The following is a 22,131-nucleotide window of genomic DNA, read 5'->3' as shown; positions in this document are numbered from 1 at the left end:
TTTCAAGTGTGCAATTCAATGGCATTAATTACATTCATAATATTGGGCTACCATCACCTACATCCATTACTCAAATTTTTTGTCACCTTAAACAGAAACTCTTTACCCATTAAGCAATAAATCTCCCTGGCCCATGGTGACCTGTAATCTACCATCAGTCCCTATGAAATTTGCTTATTCTAGTTATTTCATGTAAGAGGTATCATAAAATATTTGTCTTTTTGTGTCTGACTTATTTCACTCAACACGATGTCTTCAAGGTTAATCCATGTTGTAGCACATGTTAGAACGTCATTCCTTTTTATAAACAATAATATTCCATTGTGTGTATATACCACATTTTATTTATCCATTCATCTCTTGATGCTACTTGGGTTGCTTCCACCTTTTGACTGCTGTGAATAATGCCACATCAGTGTGCAACTATCTGCTCAAGACCCTGCTTTCAATTCCCAGCCTTATTTTAATAGCACCCCTTTTGCTATGAGAAGTGACCTGAATGGACAATGGTTACGTGATAACTCTACATAGTAGGGGCTCGCTGTTCTAGTTGCAGATATAAAGCTAGGACGCTGGGTGTCCTGTCTGTGGGACAGAGAATAAAATGACAAAGATAAAGAACAAAGCAAGTGGTTTCTCAGTTAACTCCTCAGAGGCCTTTACTGACCCTGAGTATACACCGTTTGTCTCCGAGGCAGGGAATATCAGCAGTCTGGGGAAAACTGCCAAGTGTAATTCACAAACATGCTTACTTGTCAAGGACTATTATCTGAAAAATAACAAATAATAACACCTTGCTTTGAAAATCCCAGCACAATTCTCAAATGCCATTTTGTTTAATCCTCGCACCACCCTGTGAACGGGAAATGAAACTCTGTGTGGCTGAAGGTCACCAGCAAGCAGGTGATTGAACAGAAATTGCTTGGATCCATGCCCTGCATCCTTTATGCCATCCACCGCTGGTTGGATGGAACTTGGAAGGCAAAGGAGATTTAGTGCAACACACACCTGTCCTCTCCTTTATTCCCACTAATGTCCAACATCTAATTAACCCTCCAAATATTTGTCCAGGGGGAGGAATGCAGGTACTGAATCCAAAGATAACATAATGAAGCATTAATGATTGCAATTTCTGCAAACGCTTGGCTTCTGGCTTTGACTCAGGTGGGATGAGCCATCCCTTGGGGTGTTAATACATGTGCATAAGGGAGATATTAAGAGGTAGGGAGGGAGGCGGGGCAAGATGGCAGACTGGTGAGCTGTATGTTTTAGTTACTCCTCCAGGTAAGTAGGTAAAAAGCCAGGAACTGCGTGGACTGGACACCACAGAGCAATCTGTCTTTGGGCATACTTCATACAACACTCATGAAAACGTGGAACTGCTGAGATCAGCGAAATCTGTAAGTTTTTGCGGCCAGGGGACCCGCGCCCCTCCCTGCCAGGCTCAGTCCCGGGGGAGGAGGGGCTGTCAGCTCCAGGAAGGAGAAGGGAGAATTGCAGTGGCTGCTCTCATCGGAAACTCATTCTACTGATTCAAACTCCAACCATAGATAGACTGAGGCCAGACACCAGAGACTCTGAGAGCAGCCAGCCCAGCAGAGAGGAGACGGGCATAGAAGGAAAACAACACGAGAAGCTCCAAAGTAAAAGCAGAGGATTTTTGGAGTTCTGGTGAACACAGAAAGGGGAAGGGCGGAGATCAGGCCTTGAGGCGCATATGCAAATCCCGAAGCAAGGCTGATCTCTCTGCCCAGGGCACCTTTCCTTAATGGCCCTGGTTGCTTTGTCTATTAGCATTTCAATAACCCATTAGATCTCTGAGGAGGGCCGTTTTTTTTTTTTTTTTTTTTTTTTTTTTTTTTTTTTTTAAATCCTTTTTGCTTTTCTAAAACAATTACTCTAAGAAGCTCAATACAGAAAGCTTCAAAGAATTGAAATTTGGGCACGTCAAGTCAAGAGCAGAACTAAGAGAGCTCTGAGACAAAAGGCAATAATCCAGTGGCTGAGAAAATTCACTAAACAACACAACTTCCCAAGAAAAGGGGGGCGTCCGCTCACAGCCACCATCCTGGTGGACAGGAAACACTCCTGCCCATCGCCAGCCCCATAGCCCAGAGCTGCCCCAGACAACCCAGTGTGACGGAAGTGCTTCAAATAACAGGCACACACCACAAAACTGGGTGTGGACATTAGCCTTCCCTGCAACCTCAGCTGAATGTCCCAGAGCTGGGAAGGGGGAGCAGTGTGAATTAACAGAGCCCCATTCAGCCATCACTTGAGCAGACTGGGAGCCTCCCAACACAGCCCAGCAGCCCAGAACTGCCCTGGGGGGACGGCACTCACCTGTGACATAGCACAGTCATCCCTCAACAGAGGACCCGGGGTGCACAGCCTGGAAGAGGGGCCCACTTGCAAGTCTCAGGAGCCATACGCCAATACCAAAGACTTGTGGGTCAGTGGCAGAGACAAACTGTGGCAGGACTGAACTGAAGGATTAGACTATTGCAGTAGCTTTAAAACTCTAGGATCATCAGGGAGATTTGATTGTTAGGGCCACCCCCCCTCCCCGACTGCCCAGAAACACGCCCCACATACAGGGCAGGCAACACCAACTACACACGCAAGCTTGGGACAACCAATTGGGCCCCACAAGACTCACTCCCCACTCACCAAAAAGGCTAAGCGGGGGAGATCTGGCTTGTGGAGAACAGGTGGCTCGTGGACGCCACCTGCTGGTTAGTTAGAGAAAGTGTACTCCACGAAGCTGTAGATCTGATAAATTAGAGATAAGGACTTCAACTGGTCTACAAACCCTAAAAGAACCCTATCAAGGACAGCAGATGCCACGAGGCCAAAAACAACAGAAAATTATAAAGCATATGAAAAAACCAGACGATATGGATAACCCAAGCCCAAGCACCCAATCAAAAGACCAGAAGAGACACACCTAGAGCAGCTACTCAAAGAACTAAAGATGAACAATGAGACCCTAGTACGGGATATGAAGGAAATCAAGAAGACCCTAGAAGAGCATAAAGAAGACATTGCAAGACTAAATAAAAAAATGGATGATCTTATGGAAATTAAAGAAACTGTTGACCAAATTAAAAAGATTCTGGACACTCATAGTACAAGACTAGAGGAAGTTGAACAACGAATCAGTGACCTGGAAGATGACAGAATGGAAAATGAAAGCATAAAAGAAAGAATGGGGAAAAAAATTGAAAAACTCGAAATGGACCTCAGGGATATGATAGATAATATGAAACGTCCGAATATAAGACTCATTGGTGTCCCAGAAGGGGAAGAAAAGGATAAAGGTCTAGGAAGAGTATTCAAAGAAATTGTTGGGGAAAACTTCCCAAATCTTCTAAACAACATAAATACACAAATCATAAATGCTCAGCGAACTCCAAATAGAATAAATCCAAAAAAACCCACTCCGAGACATATACTGATCACACTGTCAAACATAGAAGAGAAGGAGCAAGTTCTGAAAGCAGCAAGAGAAAAGCAATTCACCACATACAAAGGAAACAGCATAAGACTAAGTAGTGACTACTCAGCAGCCACCATGGAGGCGAGAAGGCAATGGCACGATATATTTAAAATTCTGAGAGAGAGGAATTTCCAGCCAAGAATACTTTATCCAGCAAAGCTCTCCTTCAAATTTGAGGGAGAGCTTAAATTTTTCACAGACAAAGAAATGCTGAGAGAATTTGCTAACAAGAGACCTGCCCTACTGGAGATACTAAAGGGAGCCCTACAGACAGAGAAACAAAGACAGGACAGAGAGACTTGGAGAAAGGTTCAGTACTAAAGAGATTCGGTATGGGTACAATAAAGGATATTAATAGAGAGAGGGAAAAATATGGCAAACATAATCCAAAGGATAAGATGGCCGATTCAAGAAATGCCTTCACGGTTTTAACGCTGAATGTAAATGGATTAAACTCCCCAATTAAAAGATATAGATTCGCAGAATGGATCAAAAAAAATGAACCATCAATATGTTGCATACAAGAGACTCATCTTAGACACAGGGACACAAAGAAATTGAAAGTGAAAGGATGGAAAAAAATATTTCATGCAAGCTACAGCCAAAAGAAAGCAGGTGTAGCAATATTAATCTCAGATAAAATAGACTTCAAATGCAGGGATGTTTTGAGAGACAAAGAAGGCCACTACATACTAATAAAAGGGGCAATTCAGCAAGAAGAAATAACAATCGTAAATGTCTATGCACCCAATCAAGGTGCCACAAAATACATGAGAGAAACATTGGCAAAACTAAAGGAAGCAATTGATGTTTCCACAATAATTGTGGGAGACTTCAACACATCACTCTCTCCTATAGATAGATCAACCAGACAGAAGACCAATAAGGAAATTGAAAACCTAAACAATCTGATAAATGAATTAGATTTAACAGACATCTACAGGACATTACATCCCAAATCACCAGGATACACATACTTTTCTAGTGCTCACGGAACTTTCTCCAGAATAGATCATATGCTGGGACATAAAACAAGCCTCAATAAATTTAAAAAGATTGAAATTATTCAAAGCACATTCTCTGACCACAATGGAATACAATTAGAAGTCAATAACCATCAGAGACTTAGAAAATTCACAAATACCTGGAGGTTAAACAACACACTCCTAAACAATCAGTGGGTTAAAGAAGAAATAGCAAGAGAAATTGCTAAATATATAGAGACGAATGAAAATGAGAACACAACATACCAAAACCTATGGGATGCAGCAAAAGCAGTGCTAAGGAGGAAATTTATAGCACTAAACGCATATATTAAAAAGGAAGAAAGAGCCAAAATCAAAGAACTAATGGATCAACTGAAGAAGCTAGAAAATGAACAGCAAACCAATCCTAAACCAAGTAGAAGAAAAGAAATAACAAGGATTAAAGCAGAAATAAATGACATAGAGAACAAAAAAACAATAGAAAGGATAAATATCACCAAAAGTTGGTTCTTTGAGAAGATCAACAAGATTCACAAGCCCCTAGCTAGACTGACAAAATCAAAAAGAGAGAAGACCCATATAAACAAAATAATGAATGAAAAAGGTGACATAACTGCAGATCCTGAAGAAATTAAAAAAATTATAAGAGGATATTATGAACAACTGTATGGCAACAAACTGGATAATGTAGAAGAAATGGACAATTTCCTGGAAACATATGAACAACCTAGACTGACCAGAGAAGAAATAGAAGACCTCAACCAACCCATCACAAGCAAAGAGATCCAATCAGTCATCAAAAATCTTCCCACAAATAAATGCCCAGGGCCAGATGGCTTCACAGGGGAATTCTACCAAACTTTCCAGAAAGAACTGACACCAATCTTACTCAAACTCTTTCAAAACATTGAAAAAAATGGAACACTACCTAACTCATTTTATGAAGCTAACATCAATCTAATACCAAAACCAGGCAAAGATGCTACAAAAAAGGAAAACTACCGGCCAATCTCCCTAATGAATATAGATGCAAAAATCCTCAACAAAATACTTGCAAATCGAATCCAAAGACACATTAAAAAAATCATACACCATGACCAAGTGGGGTTCATTCCAGGCATGCAAGGATGGTTCAACATCAGAAAAACAATCAATGTATTACAACACATTAAAAACTCGAAAGGGAAAAATCAATTGATCATCTCAATAGATGCTGAAAAAGCATTTGACAAAATCCAACATCCCTTTTTGATAAAAACACTTCAAAAGGTAGGAATTGAAGGAAACTTCCTCAACATGATAAAGAGCATATATGAAAAACCCACAGCCAGCATAGTACTCAATGGTGAGAGACTGAAAGCCTTCCCTCTAAGATCAGGAACAAGACAAGGATGCCCGCTGTCACCACTGTTATTCAACATTGTGCTGGAAGTGCTAGCCAGGGCAATCCGGCAAGACAAAGAAATAAAAAGGCATCCAAATTGGAAAAGAAGAAGTAAAGCTGTCATTGTTTGCAGATGATATGATCTTATATCTAGAAAACCCTGAGAAATCAACGATACACCTACTAGAGCTAATAAACAAATTTAGCAAAGTAGCGGGATACAAGATTAATGCACATAAGTCAGTAATGTTTCTATATGCTAGAAATGAACAAACTGAAGAGACACTCAAGAAAAAGATACCATTTTCAATAGCAACTAAAAAAATCAAGTACCTAGGAATCAACTTAACCAAAGATGTAAAAGACCTATACAAAGAAAACTACATAACTCTACTAAAAGAAATAGAAGGGGACCTTAAAAGATGGAAAAATATTCCATGTTCATGGATAGGAAGGCTAAATGTCATTAAGATGTCAATTCTACCCAAACTCATCTACAGATTCAATGCAATCCCAATCAAAATTCCAACAACCTACTTTGCAGACTTGGAAAAGCTAGTTATCAAATTTATTTGGAAAGGGAAGATGCCTCGAATTGCTAAAGACACTCTAAAAAAGAAAAACGAAGTGGGAGGACTTACACTCCCTGACTTTGAAGCTTATTATAAAGCCACAGTTGCCAAGACAGCATGGTACTGGCACAAAGATAGACATATAGATCAATGGAATCGAATTGAGAATTCAGAGATAGACCCTCAGATCTATGGCCGACTGATCTTTGATAAGGCCCCCAAAGTCACCGAACTGAGCCATAATGGTCTTTTCAACAAATGGGTCTGGGAGAGTTGGATATCCATATCCAAAAGAATGAAAGAGGACCCCTACTTCACCCCCTACACAAAAATTAACTCAAAATGGACCAAAGATCTCAATATAAAAGAAAGTACCATAAAACTCCTAGAAGATAATGTAGGAAAACATCTTCAAGACCTTGTATTAGGAGGCCACTTCCTAGACTTTACACCCAAAGCACAAGCAACAAAAGAGAAAATAGATAAATGGGAACTCCTCAAGCTTAGAAGTTTCTGCACCTCAAAGGAATTTCTCAAAAAGGTAAAGAGGCAGCCAACTCAATGGGAAAAAATTTTTGGAAACCATGTATCTGACAAAAGACTGATATCTTGCATATACAAAGAAATCCTACAACTCAACGACAATAGTACAGACAGCCCAATTATAAAATGGGCAAAAGATATGAAAAGACAGTTCTCTGAAGAGGAAATACAAATGACCAAGAAACACATGAAAAAATGTTCAGCTTCACTAGCTATTAGAGAGATGCAAATTAAGACCACAATGAGATACCATCTAACACCGGTTAGAATGGCTGCCATTAAACAAACAGGAAACTACAAATGCTGGAGGGGATGTGGAGAAATTGGAACTCTTATTCATTGTTGGTGGGACTGTATAATGGTTCAGCCACTCTGGAAGTCAGTCTGGCAGTTCCTTAGAAAACTAGATATAGAGCTACCATTCGATCCAGCGATTGCACTCCTCGGTATATACCCGGAAGATCGGAAAGCAGTGACACGAACAGATATCTGCACGCCAATGTTCATAGCAGCATTATTCACAATTGCCAAGAGATGGAAACAACCCAAATGTCCTTCAACAGATGAGTGGATAAATAAAATGTGGTATATACACACGATGGAATACTACGCGGCAGTAAGAAGGAACGATCTGGTGAAACATATGACAACATGGATGAACCTTGAAGACATAATGCTGAGCGAAATAAGCCAGGCACAAAAAGAGAAATATTATATGCTACCACTAATGTGAACTTTGAAAAATGTAAAACAAATGGTTTATAATGTAGAATGTAGGGGAACTAGCAGTAGAGAGCAATTAAGGAAGGGGGAACAATAATCCAAGAAGAACAGATAAGCTATTTAACGTTCTGGGGATGCCCAGAAATGACTATGGTCTGTTAATTTCTGATGGTTGTAGTAAGAACAAGTTCACTGAAATGTTGCTATATTATGTAACTTTCTTGGGGTAAAGTAGGAACATGTTGGAAGTTAAGCAGTTATCTTAGGTTAGTTGTCTTTTTCTTACTCCCTTGCTATGGTCTCTTTGAAATGCTCTTTTATTGTATGTTTGTTTTCTTTTAACTTTTTTTTTCATACAGGTGATTTTAAAAAATAAGGGAAATTTAAAAAAAAAAAAAAAAAAAAAAAAAAAAATACAAACAAGGGTAAAAAAAAAAAAAAAAGATGTAGTGCCCCCTTGAGGAGCCTGTGGAGAATGCAGGGGTATTCGCCTACCCCACCTCCATGGTTGCTAACATGACCACAGACATAGGGGACTGGTGGTTTGATGGGTTGAGCCCTCTACCATAAGTTTTACCCTTGGGAAGACGGTTGCTGCAAAGGAGAGGCTAGGCCTCCCTGTATTTGTGCCTAAGAGTCTCCTCCTGAATGCCTCTTTGTTGCTCAGATGTGGCCCTCTCTCTCTGGCTAAGCCAACTTGAAAGGTGAAATCACTGCCCTCCCCCCTACGTGGGATCAGACACCCAGGGAAGTGAATCTCCCTGGCAACGTGGAATATGACTCCCGGGGAGGAATGTAGACCTGGCACCGTGGGACGGAGAACATCTTCTTGACCAAAAGGGGGATGTGAAAGGAAATGAAATAAGCTTCAGTGGCAGAGAGATTCCAAAAGGAGCCGAGAGGTCACTCTGGTGGGCACTCTTATGCACACTTTAGACAACCCTTTTTAGGTTCTAAAGAATTGGGGTAGCTGGTGGTGGATACCTGAAACTATCAAACTACAACCCAGAACCCATGAATCTCGAAGACAGTTGTATAAAAATGTAGCTTATGAGGGGTGACAATGGGATTGGGAAAGCCATAAGGACCAAACACCACTTTGTCTAATTTATGGATGGATGTGTAGAAAAGTAGGGGAAGGAAACAAACAGACAAAGGTACCCAGTGTTCTTTTTTACTTCAATTGCTCTTTTTCACTCTAATTATTATTCTTGTTATTTTTGTGTGTGTGCTAATGAAGGTGTCAGGGATTGATTTAGGTGATGAATGTACAACTATGTAATGGTACTGTAAACAATCGAAAGTACAATTTGTTTTGTATGACTGCGTGGTATGTGAATATATCTCAATAAAATGATGATTAAAAAAAAAAAAAAAAAAAAAAAAAAAAAAAAGAGGTAGGGCAAGCTTTCGGATGCAAATAACTGGAATGTGATTCTGCGGTCTTAATTAGAGGTCTTCAGTGCAGGGAAGCAAGACTTATCTGCCTTCCTCAGCCCCACAGGCTTTATTGGTTATGAAAAGATATTTGCTTTTAAATACCATGGCACAAATTAAATTTCTCTTATTTGAAAAATAGAGCATGAAGGCAGAACTCTTCCAGCAACTGAGTGTGATGTAATAGAGATGCCAGTGGTTACGGGAACAGAATTCATCTTTTCAGGCAGGTTGTGACTCTGAGCAAATGGTTTCCATTGGGGAAAAAAGTGGTCTTTCTGGGCCTTGAGTGTAATTTTAAAGCAAAATGAATAATTCAAATAATCCCCATTGGACCCCCAAAATTCTGCAGAGAGCAAGGGGCTTTACTGGGAAGACGTGAACAAATGAAGTCAGATACTTTCTCAACTCCATTTCTTCTGTGGCTGGGTGGTTTTGTTTTGTTGCATTTTATTTTTTTAAATGGTTGACTGGTTTTGCACACTTGCCCACTGACATTCAACCGGTCAGTGGGCATATATGACTTCCCAACTCCTTGTTCTGTACTGCTGGGATTGTGAGAAATAAAGACATATGGAAGCTCTCAAGGAGCTTAAATCTAGTGGGCACAAAAATCAGATGAAATGACTAGAGACCACTATGAGAAATGGTTGCTAACAGATGGTCTGGTTGAGGCTCCAACGGCTATAGGAGGTCCAGCGTCTGATTACTGAGGGCCAGGAGGAAATCATGAAAATAAAAAAAACCCAGGATTGGAGCTACTGTTATTTGCATATGCATAAAGGTTTGGTATGTCCTCTTAGAGAGTTGAACCCTTTATCATCTCTTCTTGCATGTTTTCTACTTTTTCCATTGGAGACCTTAGTCTGTTAATCAGTGTTGTTTTAAATTTCCAGTGTGATAATTTCAAAACCTTTGACATGTCTGGGTCTGGTTCTGATGCTTGCTTTGTCTCTTCAGGCTATTTTTGTCCTGACCATTAGCTTGCTCTGTAATTTTTTTTTGATGCTGGCTAAGAAGTGAGCTGTGTTTAATGTTTGCTGTGTCTGTAGGTACCAGGGTCTTCACATTTTGTCATCAGGATGAAGTCTGACCCAGAAGGTTGCTCATAAAAACTTCTAACTTCTGTCTTTGCTTGAGTTGTGCTTATTTTCAGAAAAATATACCCAGAAAGTAGCTAAGCTGCTAAAAACTGCAGATCCTGCAGCCATTGCCCCTCTTGCCCTGCAGTAACCCACAAAGTTTCCAGGCAATGAAAAAGCAAGACCCAATCTCGATGCTAATCTCAAGTTCTTGCCTTGCTGCAGCTGCGGAAGTCCCCTTCCTGGAGCATGTGCCCTAAGCCCCCAACCCTGACCTTACCTTATCATTAGTGGTAAATTCTCCACCTCTGGGAGGGATTTAGACTCCATTTTCTGAACAGTAATGTACACAGAAGTATGTTCTACCATGACCAGGGACTGTGAATGCCCAAAGCCAATTTGTTGAAAAACCCCTTGAATTCTTGGGAAATCCCTTTGCCCACTTGCCCCAACCACCTGTGCTCAGAGCCCCAGACCCCCTGTAAAGAACCAAGTACACCTTCCTCCAGGCAAAATGTGCCTTTAGCACATGAGTCCACCCTTCTCCATTTTTTGGCCAAAGAATAAAGTTCTGCTCTGCTTTACTGAATCTGGTATCCTTCTTTTGATGTGTGCAACACTGGACAAGAGATCTGATTTGGAGGGCCTGGCCCATGGAAGGTTGGTAACAGTTTCTCAGGTGTCCTTGTCTTCTCTCTCCTGTTGTCTTTGGCTTTCCTCAAGAAATTCTTCTTAACAGCACTTACAACTATAACCCACCCTTATTGTACTGGAGCCCTGTTGATATGGTCATAAGGAGTGGGGACAGAGAAGAATTCTGTGCTCTTGTAATTAAGCCTGGGTCTTTTGGTTGGCCTGGGTCCCTGTGCTGTGAATTTCAAGAACGTTTCACGGCAGACACCCCCTTACAAGAGATAGGAAGGTAAACTGGACTTGGATACTTGCTCTTCTGCTTTTGTGAGATAAGGCTCTGCTAAAGTCTTTTTCACTGGAAAGCAGGTCTTTGTTTTGAAGGAGACCCTGAGTGTATTTTGAAATGACTACATTTCCTCTGCCCTGCCAAACATTCAGGGTGATTTTTTTTCTTAGCTCTTCACTGTGAGAACCTGGTAATGTTCCTAGAAATAAATCCCATGCAGGTGTGGGGGACCCCCTAAGACTGTGGCTCCCCGGAGTTTCTCATTCTCAAGCTAGTCCACACCTAGCCCTCAGGAAGTCATCAAAATCACCATGTAAATGTCCTGACCAGTGTATGGCTCAGGCAGCTTTTGCTCCAGTTATGCAGATCTCAACCTAGTTTGCATTCACACTTCTCTAGATTTCAGAATGGCTGTTTGCCAGGGACCTCAATTCTCTGATAAGTTCAGGAAATTTTGTTGATTTTCTAAGAATGTGAGTGACGACTTTCAAACTCTTTACATGTCAGACCTGAAATTGGAAGTTTCTAGAATATACAATTTTATCTAATCTATACTCACCTTCATTTGTAGTACAAGTACCTTACATCAGGGAATTCCCAGTTGCTCCCTCCTGTCCTTGTGACTTCACTGTCATTCATTACAATCATCCTCATGTAATTATCACCCATTTTATATTGTTATATTATTAAACAGTTATCTTTTAGATCAATTAAGAGCGAGATAAATGAAAGATTTTATTTTCCCTTTATTTATTCCTTCTTCAATGCTCTTCTTTTCTTTATGTAGATCCACACCTATGAACTATATAATTTTCTTATTGCTTGAGGAACTTCTTTGAACATAAGTTAAAAGCAAGTCTACCGGTAATGAATTCCCTCAGTTTTTTTTGCTCAAGAAAGATTCTATGTCTCTTTTGATTTAGAAGGGTGATCTCACTGGACCTGGAATTCCAAGTTGGTAATTTTGTTCTTTCAACACTTTAAATATTTCACTCCAGTTTCTTCTTGTTTGCATGTTATTTTTAAATAGAGAAGTTAAAGTTTTAAAGAAAAGTCTTGCAGAAAATACATAGATCCTATATACCCCTATTATTAACACCTGGCATCTGTTACTAGAATACAATTTGTTGCAAATGATGAAATAATATGTTACAAATTAGTATATGCAAACAAATGTTGCAAATGATGAAATAATATCATTATATTTATACTATTAATTATACCGTGAAGTTTATATTAGGGTATACCATTTGTGTTGCATAGTCCTATGTTTTGTCTATTTAAATTTTTTTTCCTAATAACATGTATACAACTCATGCAGAAAACAGAGTCCTCCTCACACTCACAGTTTTCCCTAGTATTTACAATTTTGCATTAGTGTGGTAACTTTGTTACAATTGATGAAACAATAATATTATAATTATACTATTAAATATATTCTATAATTATATTAAAGTTCACTGTTTGTGTTGTACACTTCTATGGTTATTTTTAAATTGTATTCTAGTAACAGATAAACAAATCTATAATTTCCCCTTTTGCCAGGTTCAAGTATATAATTCAGTGGAGTTCATTACATTCATAATGTTGTGCTACCATCACTACCATCCATTGCCAAAAATTTGCATAAGGTCAAACAGAAACCCTGTACCAATTAAGATTAACTCCCATTCCCTACTCTCACCCCAGCCCCCCAGAAACTTGTATTCTGGTTTTTGTATTCTGTGTAATTGCTTATCCTAAGCAGTTCATGTCAGTGAAATCATACAATATATATCCCTCTGTGTCTGGCTTATTTCACTCCATATGATAACCTCAAGGTTCAACCATGATGTCTCATGTATCAGAACCTCAGAACCTCAATCCTTTTTTTACAATTGAATAATATTCCATCTATTGATGGACACTTGGGCTGCCTCCACCTTTTAACAATTCTGAATAATGCCACCATGAACATTTGTGTGAAAATATCTGTTTGAGTCTTTGCATTCAATTCTGGGGGGTAAATTCCTAGAAGTAGGATTGCCAGGTCATATGATAATTCTATACTTAACTTTCTGAGGAAACTCTATTTTGTGCAGTGGCTGCACCATTTTACATTCCCATCAACTATGAGTTCCTATTTCTCTATCTCCACTCCAACATTTATTTTCCTTTTTCTTAAATAGTAGCCATTCTAGTGTGTATGAAATGGTATCTAATTGTGGTTTTGATTTGCATTTCCCTAATGGCTAATGATGTTGAGCATCTTTTTCATGTGCTTATCGGCCATTTGTATATCTTTGTAGAAATGTCTATTCAAGTCTTTAGCTCATTTTTAATTGGGCTGTTTGTCTTTTTTTGTTGCTGAGTTGTAGGAGGTCTTTATATATACTGGATATTAAAACCTTATTAGATATGTGGTTTCCAATTATTTTCTCCTTTTCTGTAGGTTGTCCTTTTGTTCTCATGATGAAGTCCTTTGATAGGCACAAGTTTTTAATTTTTGATGAAGTCCCACTTACCTATTTTTTCTTTTGTTGCTTATGCTTTTGGTATAAGGAATAAGAAACTATTGCCTAATACGTGGTCTTGAAGATGCTTCACTATATTTTTTTCTAAGAGTATTATAGTCTTAGTTCTTATAGTTAGGTCTTTGATTCATTTTGAGTTAGTTTTTATATATGGTGTGAGTAGATGGATATTTAGTTTAGTCAGCACCAGTTGCTGAAGAGACCATTGCTTCCCCACTGATGGACTTGGCACCCTTGTCAAAAATCAATTGACCATGAACTCAGCAGTTGAACTCACTGCCCTCCCCCCTACCTGGGGCCTGACTCCCAGGGTTGTAAATCTCCCTGGCAACACGGGACATGACTCCTGGGGATGAGCCTGCACCTGGCATCATGGGATTGAGAGAATCTTCTTGACCAAAAGGGGGAAGCAAAATGAAACAAAATAAAGTTTTAGTTAGTGGCTGGGAGATTTCAAATGGAGTTGAGTGGTAACTCTGGAGGGCATTCTTATGCACTACAGAGATAACCCTTTTTTTAGGTTTTAATGTAGTGGAATAGCTAGAAGGAAATACCTGAGACTGTCAAATTGCAACCCAGTAGCCTTGATTCTTGAAGATGAGTGTATAACTATGTAGCTTACATGGTGTGACAGTATGATTGTGAAAGCTTTGTGGCTCATACTCCCTTTATCCAGTGTATGGATGGATGAGTAGAAAAATGGGGACAAAAACTAAATGAAAAATAGGGTGGGATGAGGGGGTGGAATGCTTTGGGTATTCTTTTTTACTTTTATTTTCTATTCTTATTTTTGTTCTTTTTGGTATAAGGAAAATGTTCAAAAATTGATTGCAGGGATGAATGCACAACTCTATGATGGTAATGTGAACAGTTGATTGACACCATAGATGATTGTGTGGTATGTGAATACATCTCAATAAAACTGAATTTTAAAAGATATCAATTGGCCATAGATGTGAGAGTTTATTTCCACATTTTTCTATGTGCTTTTCCTTGTGCCAATACTATGCTGTTCTCATTGCTGTAGTTTGTAATAAGTTTTAAGATTGAGAAATGTGACTCTTCCAACTTTGTTCTTCTTTTTCAAGATGTTTTGGCTATTTAGGTCTCCTTACCCTTCCCTATAAATTTGATGAGTGACTTTTCCATTGCTGCAAAGAAGGCTGCTGGGATTTTTTTTATTGTGATTTTTCACATACCATACACTTATCCAAAGGTCCCATGTGTACAATCAATTGCCCCTGGTACCGTCATACAGCTGTGAATCCATCAACACAATTAATTTTTGTTCAATTTTTAGAACATTTTCATTACTCCAGAAAAGAAATAAAGACAAAGAAGAATTAAAAAAAAAAAGAAAAGAAAAGGAAACTCAATCTTCCCATACCCCTAACCAACCCCCCTCCATTGTTGACTCATAGTATTGGTATAGTACATTTATTACTTTTTATGAAAGAACATTGAAATACTACTGACTGTAGTATATAGTTTGCAATAGGTATATATTTTTTTCCTATATGCCCCTCTATTGATAACTTCTAGTTGTAGTGTTATACATTTGTTCTGGTTCATGAAAGAGATTTCTAATATTTGTACTGTTAATCTCAGACATTGCCCACCACAAGATTTACTGTTTTATACATCCCCATCTTTTAACCTCCAACTTTCCTTCTGGTGACAAAAATGACTCTGAGCTTCTGCTTTCTACCACATTCACACACCATTTAGCACTGTTAGTTATTCTTACAATGTGCTACCATCACCTCTGTTCATTTCCAAATATTTAAGTTCATCCTAGTTGAATGCTCTGCTTATACTAAGCAAGCACTCCTCATTCTTTAGCCTCATTCTATATCTCGGTAACTTATATTTCATGTCTATGAGTTTACATATTATAATTAGTTCCTATCAGTGAGACCCTGCAACATTTATCCTTATGTGTCTGGCTTATTTCACTCATTATATTGCCCTCAAGTTTTTGTCATCAACCCATTTTTTTAAAGATGGTGTGTTCACACGCCATACATTCCATCCTAAGAAAACAATCGATGGTTCCCTGTATAGTCACATATTTATGTGTTCACCACCCTCGCCAATATCTATATAAGGACATCTATATTTCCTCCACATAGCAGGAGGAAGAGTCAAAGAAGGTAGAGAGGCAAAAGAAAAAGAAAGAGAAAAACAAACAAAAAAAATGACAGCTCGGAAGAGGCAAAAGGAAAGATAACCTTAGATCAAAGAAGAATAAAGAGTCAGACAACACACCAATGCCACTAGTCTTTATCTTTCCTCTTTTCTTCTGGTGTCCCACATCCTCCTAACCTTCCTCTTTCAACCATATTCATATTTATCTTTGTTCAGTGTACTTACATTGCTGTGTTACCATCTCTCAAAATTGTTTTCCAAATCTCTCACTCCTGTCTTCTCCCATCACTCTGTAGTGCTCCCTTTAGAATTTCCTGTAGGGCGGGTGTCTTGTTCACAAAGACTCTCATTGTCTGTTTGTCAGAAAACATTTTGAGCTCTCCCTCATATTTGAAGGACAGCTTTGCTGGATATAGGATTCTTGGTTGGAGGTTTTTCTCCTTCAGTGTCTTAAATATATCACACCACTTCCTTCTTGCCTCCATGGTTTCTGCTGAGAAATCCACACTTAGTCTTATTGGACTTCTTTTGTATGTGATGGATTGCTTTTCTCTTGCTGCTTTCAGGATTCTCTCTTTGTCTTTGACGTTTGATAATCTGATTATTAAATATCTTGGCATAGGCCTATTTAGATCTATTCTGTTTGGAGTACGCTGAGCTTCTTGAATCTGTAATTTCATGTCTTTCATAAGAGACGGGAAACTTTCATTGATTATTACTTTTGCCCTTTTTTCCTTCTCTTTTCCTTCTGGGACACCAATGATACGTACATTTTTATATTTTGTTTTGTCCTTAAGTTACTGGAGACGTTGCTGATACTTTTTTCCTATCTGTTCTTTTGTGTGTAGGCTTTCAGGTGTTTTGTTCTCCAGTTCCTGAGTGTTTTCTTCTGCCTCTTGAGATCTGCTGTTGTATGTTTCTGTTGTGTCTTTCATCTCTTGTGTTGTACCTTTCATTTCCATAGATACTGCCAGTTGTTTTTTTGAACTTTTGATTTCTGCCTTATGTACACCCAGTGTTTTCTTTATAGCTTTTATCTCTTTTGCCATATCTTCTCTAAACTTTTTCAATTGATTTAGCATTAGTTGTTTAAATTCCTGTATCTCAGTTGAAGTGTAAGTTTGTTCCTTTGACTGGGCCCTAACTTCATTTTTCTTAGTGTAAGTTGTAGTCTTCTGTTGTCTAGGCAACTGACCTCCTTGGCCACCCCAATCAGGTTTTCCCAGACAAAAGCAGACTCAGGTCCCAGAAGGAGGAAAATTTCAGTATCTGGTTTCCCTGATAGTGTGTCTTAGAGGATTGATGCACCCTGTGCTTTTCTGCCCAGCAGGTGGTGCCTGTCAGCCTGTCACTCCAGGCTTCCATAAGAGGTGTGGCTCATGGCTGTTTTCCCCCAGGGTGTGGGGTCTTGTTCTGAATGGAAGGCGGGTAGTAGAGCTGGGCCCCAACTCTTTTCTCTTGGGAAACTATGCCTCCTAGAGAGAGGTCATTTGCATATAAGTAGATTCTTTGTTTCTCTGAGTCTGCTATCTCCACTCTTGTCTGGGTCAGAGTGCTGGGAGTTTGAAATGGCTGAGGCTTTCTCTACTGCAGAGCACTGTGAGCTGAAAATGGCTGAGGCTTTCTCCACTGAGCTGCCCAGGTTGACAGAGAGAAAAAGAGACAGAAAACCCTTTTCAGGGTCAATCTTTAGTCCCCAGATTCACCCGTCAGCCAGAGATAGCACCCGATCCTTTGGGCTCCCTGTCCAGAGACAGATACATCCCTGGCTCTCCAAGGTCAGTAGTCTCCAAAAGCCTCTGTCTGCTTGTTGGGGATTTGCAGTCTGTATTGAGCAGTTAACATTAAAACCCCAGCTGGAGCTGGGCTGAGGTACACTCACTTGTTCACAGAGTGCTGCTCTCTAGCACCACCAGACTTCCATGAGGGAGGGGCTCTCGGCTCTCAGATTGGGTACACAGTTTTTACTTACAGATTTTATGCTGTGGTCTCAAGTATTCCTCCCAATTCAGGTTGGTGTATGATGAGTGGATGGTCACGTTTGTCTCCCCACAGCTATGCCAGGTTATTTATTTGTTTTTCCTGTTGTTTATTAATTGTTCCAGGGGGACTAACTAGCTTCCACTCCTCTCTATGCCACCATCTTAGCTCCTTCCCTCAAGATGACCAGGCTGCGGGGATTTTGATTGAGACTGCATTCAATCTGTAAATCACTTTGGGTAGAACTGACATGTTCAGTATTTAGTCTTCCATTCCATGAACAAAAAAGGTCCTTCCATTTATTTAGGTCTTCTTTGACTTCTTTTAGCAATGTTTGATAGTTTTACATCTATAAGTCCTTTACATTGTTGGTTAAATTTATTCCTAGACATCTGGGTCTTTTAGTTGCTATTGTTAGTGGAATTTTACAAATTTCCTCTTCAGATTATTCATTAATTGTGTATAGGGACACTAATGATTTGTCATGATGATCTTGTACCTTGCCACTTTGATGCATTCATTTTCTAGCTCGTTTAGTGTTGTGAATTTTTCAGGATTTTCTACATTCAGGATGATGCCATCAGAAAATACGGAAGTTTTAATTCTTCTTTTCCAATTTGGACACCTTGTTCAGTTCCTTTCCACATCACAACTTTCCCCATCACAGTTTTGATATATCATGAGTCAGCATAAGAAATTAAATGGGAGTATGGGGGAGTTTTGCAGAAGCCATAGATGAGGTAAATGGTCTACCCCTATGGATTTTCAGGTCAGCAAATGTTTGTTTGAAACTTTAAAGAAATATTTAGCCTACAAAATGTAAAAGTAATGGGAGAGGCAGCATCTGCTGATCAAAAGGCATCTAGGAAGTTTCCTGAAAACCTGAAAAAAATTTATGTGGATTTTCCAGATCGCAGGGGTGATCATATCACCCCTATGATGTGGAAGGGATAATTGTATTTCTTTTCTTTGCCTTATTGCTCTGGCTAGAGCTTCCAGTACAATGCTGAATAACAGTCATGGCAGTGGGAATACTTGTGTTATTGCTGATCTTAGCAGGAAAGCTTTTAGTCTTTAACTCTTGAGTATGATGTTAGCTGAGGTTTTTCCCTATATGCCCTTTATCATGTTGGGAAAGTTTCCTTCTATTCCTAGTTTCTAAGTGTTTTTTTATCAATAAGTGATACTAGATTTTGTCAAATGCACTTTCTGTAGCTATTGTGATGATCATTTGTTTCGTTTTCCCTTCTTTCTATTAGTGTGGTGTATTACATTAATTGATTTTATGTTGAAACACCCTTGCATACCTTAGATAAGTCCCACTTGATCACGGGGGAGAATTCCTTTAAGGTGCTATTGGATTTGTTTATTAGCGCTTATCTTAAGGATATTTGCATCTATATTCATAAGGAATATTGGTCTGTAATTTACTTTTCTTGTGGTAAAGTTTCTCTGGCTTTGGTATTAGGGTGACTTTGGCCTCATAGATTCAGTTAAGAAGCATTCCTCTTGCCCCCTTCAATTTGTTTGGAATACTTTGAACAGAATTGGTGTCAATTCTTCTTGGAATGTTTGATAAAATTCACCAGTGAAACTATCTAGTCCTGGTATTTTCTTTGCTGGTAGGTTTTTTATTACTGATTCAATCCCTTTACTTCTTATTGTTCTGTTGAAATCTTTTATTTCTTCTTGAGTCTGCAGAGGTAGTTTGTGTATTTGTAGTAATTTTTCCATTACATCTAGGTTATCTAATTTGTTGGTATACAGTTTTTCAAAGTATCCTCTCATAATCCTTTTTTTTCTGTGGGGTGGATATCTATGTCTCCTCTTTCATTTCTGATTTAATTTGTATTCACCATTATCTTTTTGTCTTTGTTAGTCTAGCTAAAGGTTTGTTGATTTTATTGATCTTTTAGTTTCATTAATTCTCTCCATTGATCTTTTTTGTTAATTCTATTGATTTTTTAGTATGTATTTCATTTTTTCTCCACTCTAATCTTTATTTGCTTCCTTCTGCTCGATTTGGTTTTAGTTTGCCCACCTCCCCCACACTTTTTTTCCAGATCCTCCACTTCTGAGGTTAGGTCTCTGATTTGAGATCTTTCTTCTTCTTTAATGTAAGCATTACATAAAAGCTATACACTTTACATTTTCTTCTCAGCACTGCCTTTAATTCATCCCATAAGTTTTGGTAAGTTGTGCTTTCCTTTTCATTTGCCTCAATATATTTCCTAATTTCCCTTGTGATTACTTTCTTGACCTATTGATTGTTTAATTGTGTGCTTAATTTCCACATATTTGTGAAATTTTGATCCCTCCCCTTATGTTATCCATTTTTAGTTGCATTCCATTGTGGTTATGGAAGATACATTGTATGATTTCAATATTGTTTAATTTATTGAGATTTTTCTGACCTAAGATATGGTCTATTTTAGAGAGTGATCCATGTGCACTAAAGAAGAATATATATTCTATTTTCTATATATGTCTATTAGGTGTAGTTGGTTTATTCTATCATTCAAGTCTTCTATTTCCTTATTGATCTTCCGTCTTGATGCTCTATCCATTATTGAAAGCGGTATATTGAAGTCTCCTACTGTTAATGTAAGATTGTCTATCTCTCCCTTCAAATATGTCAATATTTGCTTTCTATATTTTGAAGCTCTGCCATTAAGTGCATATATTTGTAACTGTTTTGTTTTCTTGTTGAATGGACCTTTTCATCAGTGTATTCTGACATTCTTTGTCCTTCATAACAATTTTTGATATTCTGATATTAGTATATCTAACCAAGCTCTCTTTTTGTTACTAGTTGTATGGTATACTTTTTTTTGATTCTTTCACTTTCAACCTACTTGTGCCTTTGAATTTAGGGTGAGTCTCTTATAAACAGCATATGATTAGGTTATGCTTTATTGTCCATTCATCCAATTTCTCCTTTTGACTGGGTAGTTTAGTCCACTTACATTTAAAGTAACTATTGATAATGCAGGCCTTCCTTCTGTCATTTTGGTATCGAGTCTTTGTAAATCTACCTATTTTGTCCCTCAATTCTTCTATTAATACCTACTTTCATATTTGTTTGATTTTTTTCTATTGTACCATTTGGAACCAGTTTTCATTTTTTCATATTTTTCATATGCTTTCCTTGTGGTTACCATGGGGTTTAAATACAATATTCTAAATCTGTGACAATCACATTTGATTTGATACCAGCCTAACTTCAGTAGCATACATGTACATTGTTCCTAAACCCCTCCATTCACTCACCTTTTTGTTATACTTATTAGAAATTATATCTTTATTCATTGCATTCCAAAAGCACATATTTATCAATAGTGTTATGCAATTTCATTTTAGAACCTTTAAGAAGTAAAAAGTGGAGTTATATACCAAAAAATACAATGCAATAGTACTGACATTTATAATTATTCATATGGTCACCCTTAACACAGGTCTTTATTTCTTTATGCCACTTTGATCCACTGTCTAGCGTCCTTTCCTGTAAGTCTGAAAGACTCCCTTTATCGTTACTTGTCGGGTAGGACTAGTGGTGACAAACTCCCTCAGCTTTTGTTCATCTGGGAAAGTCTTAGTCTTTCCCTCATTTTTGAAGGAAAGTCTCATCAGATATAAAATTCTTGGTTGGTGTTTCAGTTTGCTAAAGCTACTGAAATGCAATACACCAGAAATGGGTTGGCTTTGACAATGGGGTTTATTAGTTCAAAAATTTAGTCATAAGGTCATGAAAATGTTCCAGTTAAGGCGTCAACAGGACAATACCTTATCTGGAGAAAGACCAGTGGCATCTGGGGTTCCTCTGTCATGTGGGAAGGCACATGGCTGGAGTCTGCTGGGCATCTCCCAGGTTTAGCTTCTGGAAACAATGGCTTTCTCCAAAATGTCTCTGGGCTTCTGTCTTAGCTTCTCTCATGCCCTGTGGGTCCTCCATGCTTCTCCCAGGAGCAAACTCTGGATTACATATCTTAGCTTCTCTGAGGTGTCTCCAAAATGTCTCTGCCTTTTATCCTCTCATAGAGAACTCCAGCAAGGGGATTAAGACCCACCTTGAATGGGCAGGGTCACATCCCCGTGGAAACATGTAATCAAAAAGTCCCACCCACAATAGGTCTGCCCCCACAAGATTGGATTAAAAGAACGTAGCCTTTTCTGGTGTACATAATACATTCAAACCAGCGCAGCTGATAATTGTTTTCTTTCAACACTTTAAATATTTCTCTCCATTGCCTTCTTACCTCAATGGTTTCTAATTAGAAATTGACACTTAACCTTTTTGGGATTCTCTTTTATATAACACATTACTTTTCTTTTGCAGCTTTCAGAA

Source organism: Choloepus didactylus, chromosome 19, assembly GCF_015220235.1.
Source record: "Choloepus didactylus isolate mChoDid1 chromosome 19, mChoDid1.pri, whole genome shotgun sequence".
Taxonomy (NCBI): domain Eukaryota; kingdom Metazoa; phylum Chordata; class Mammalia; order Pilosa; family Megalonychidae; genus Choloepus; species Choloepus didactylus.
Note: the sequence above shows the minus strand (reverse complement) of the source record.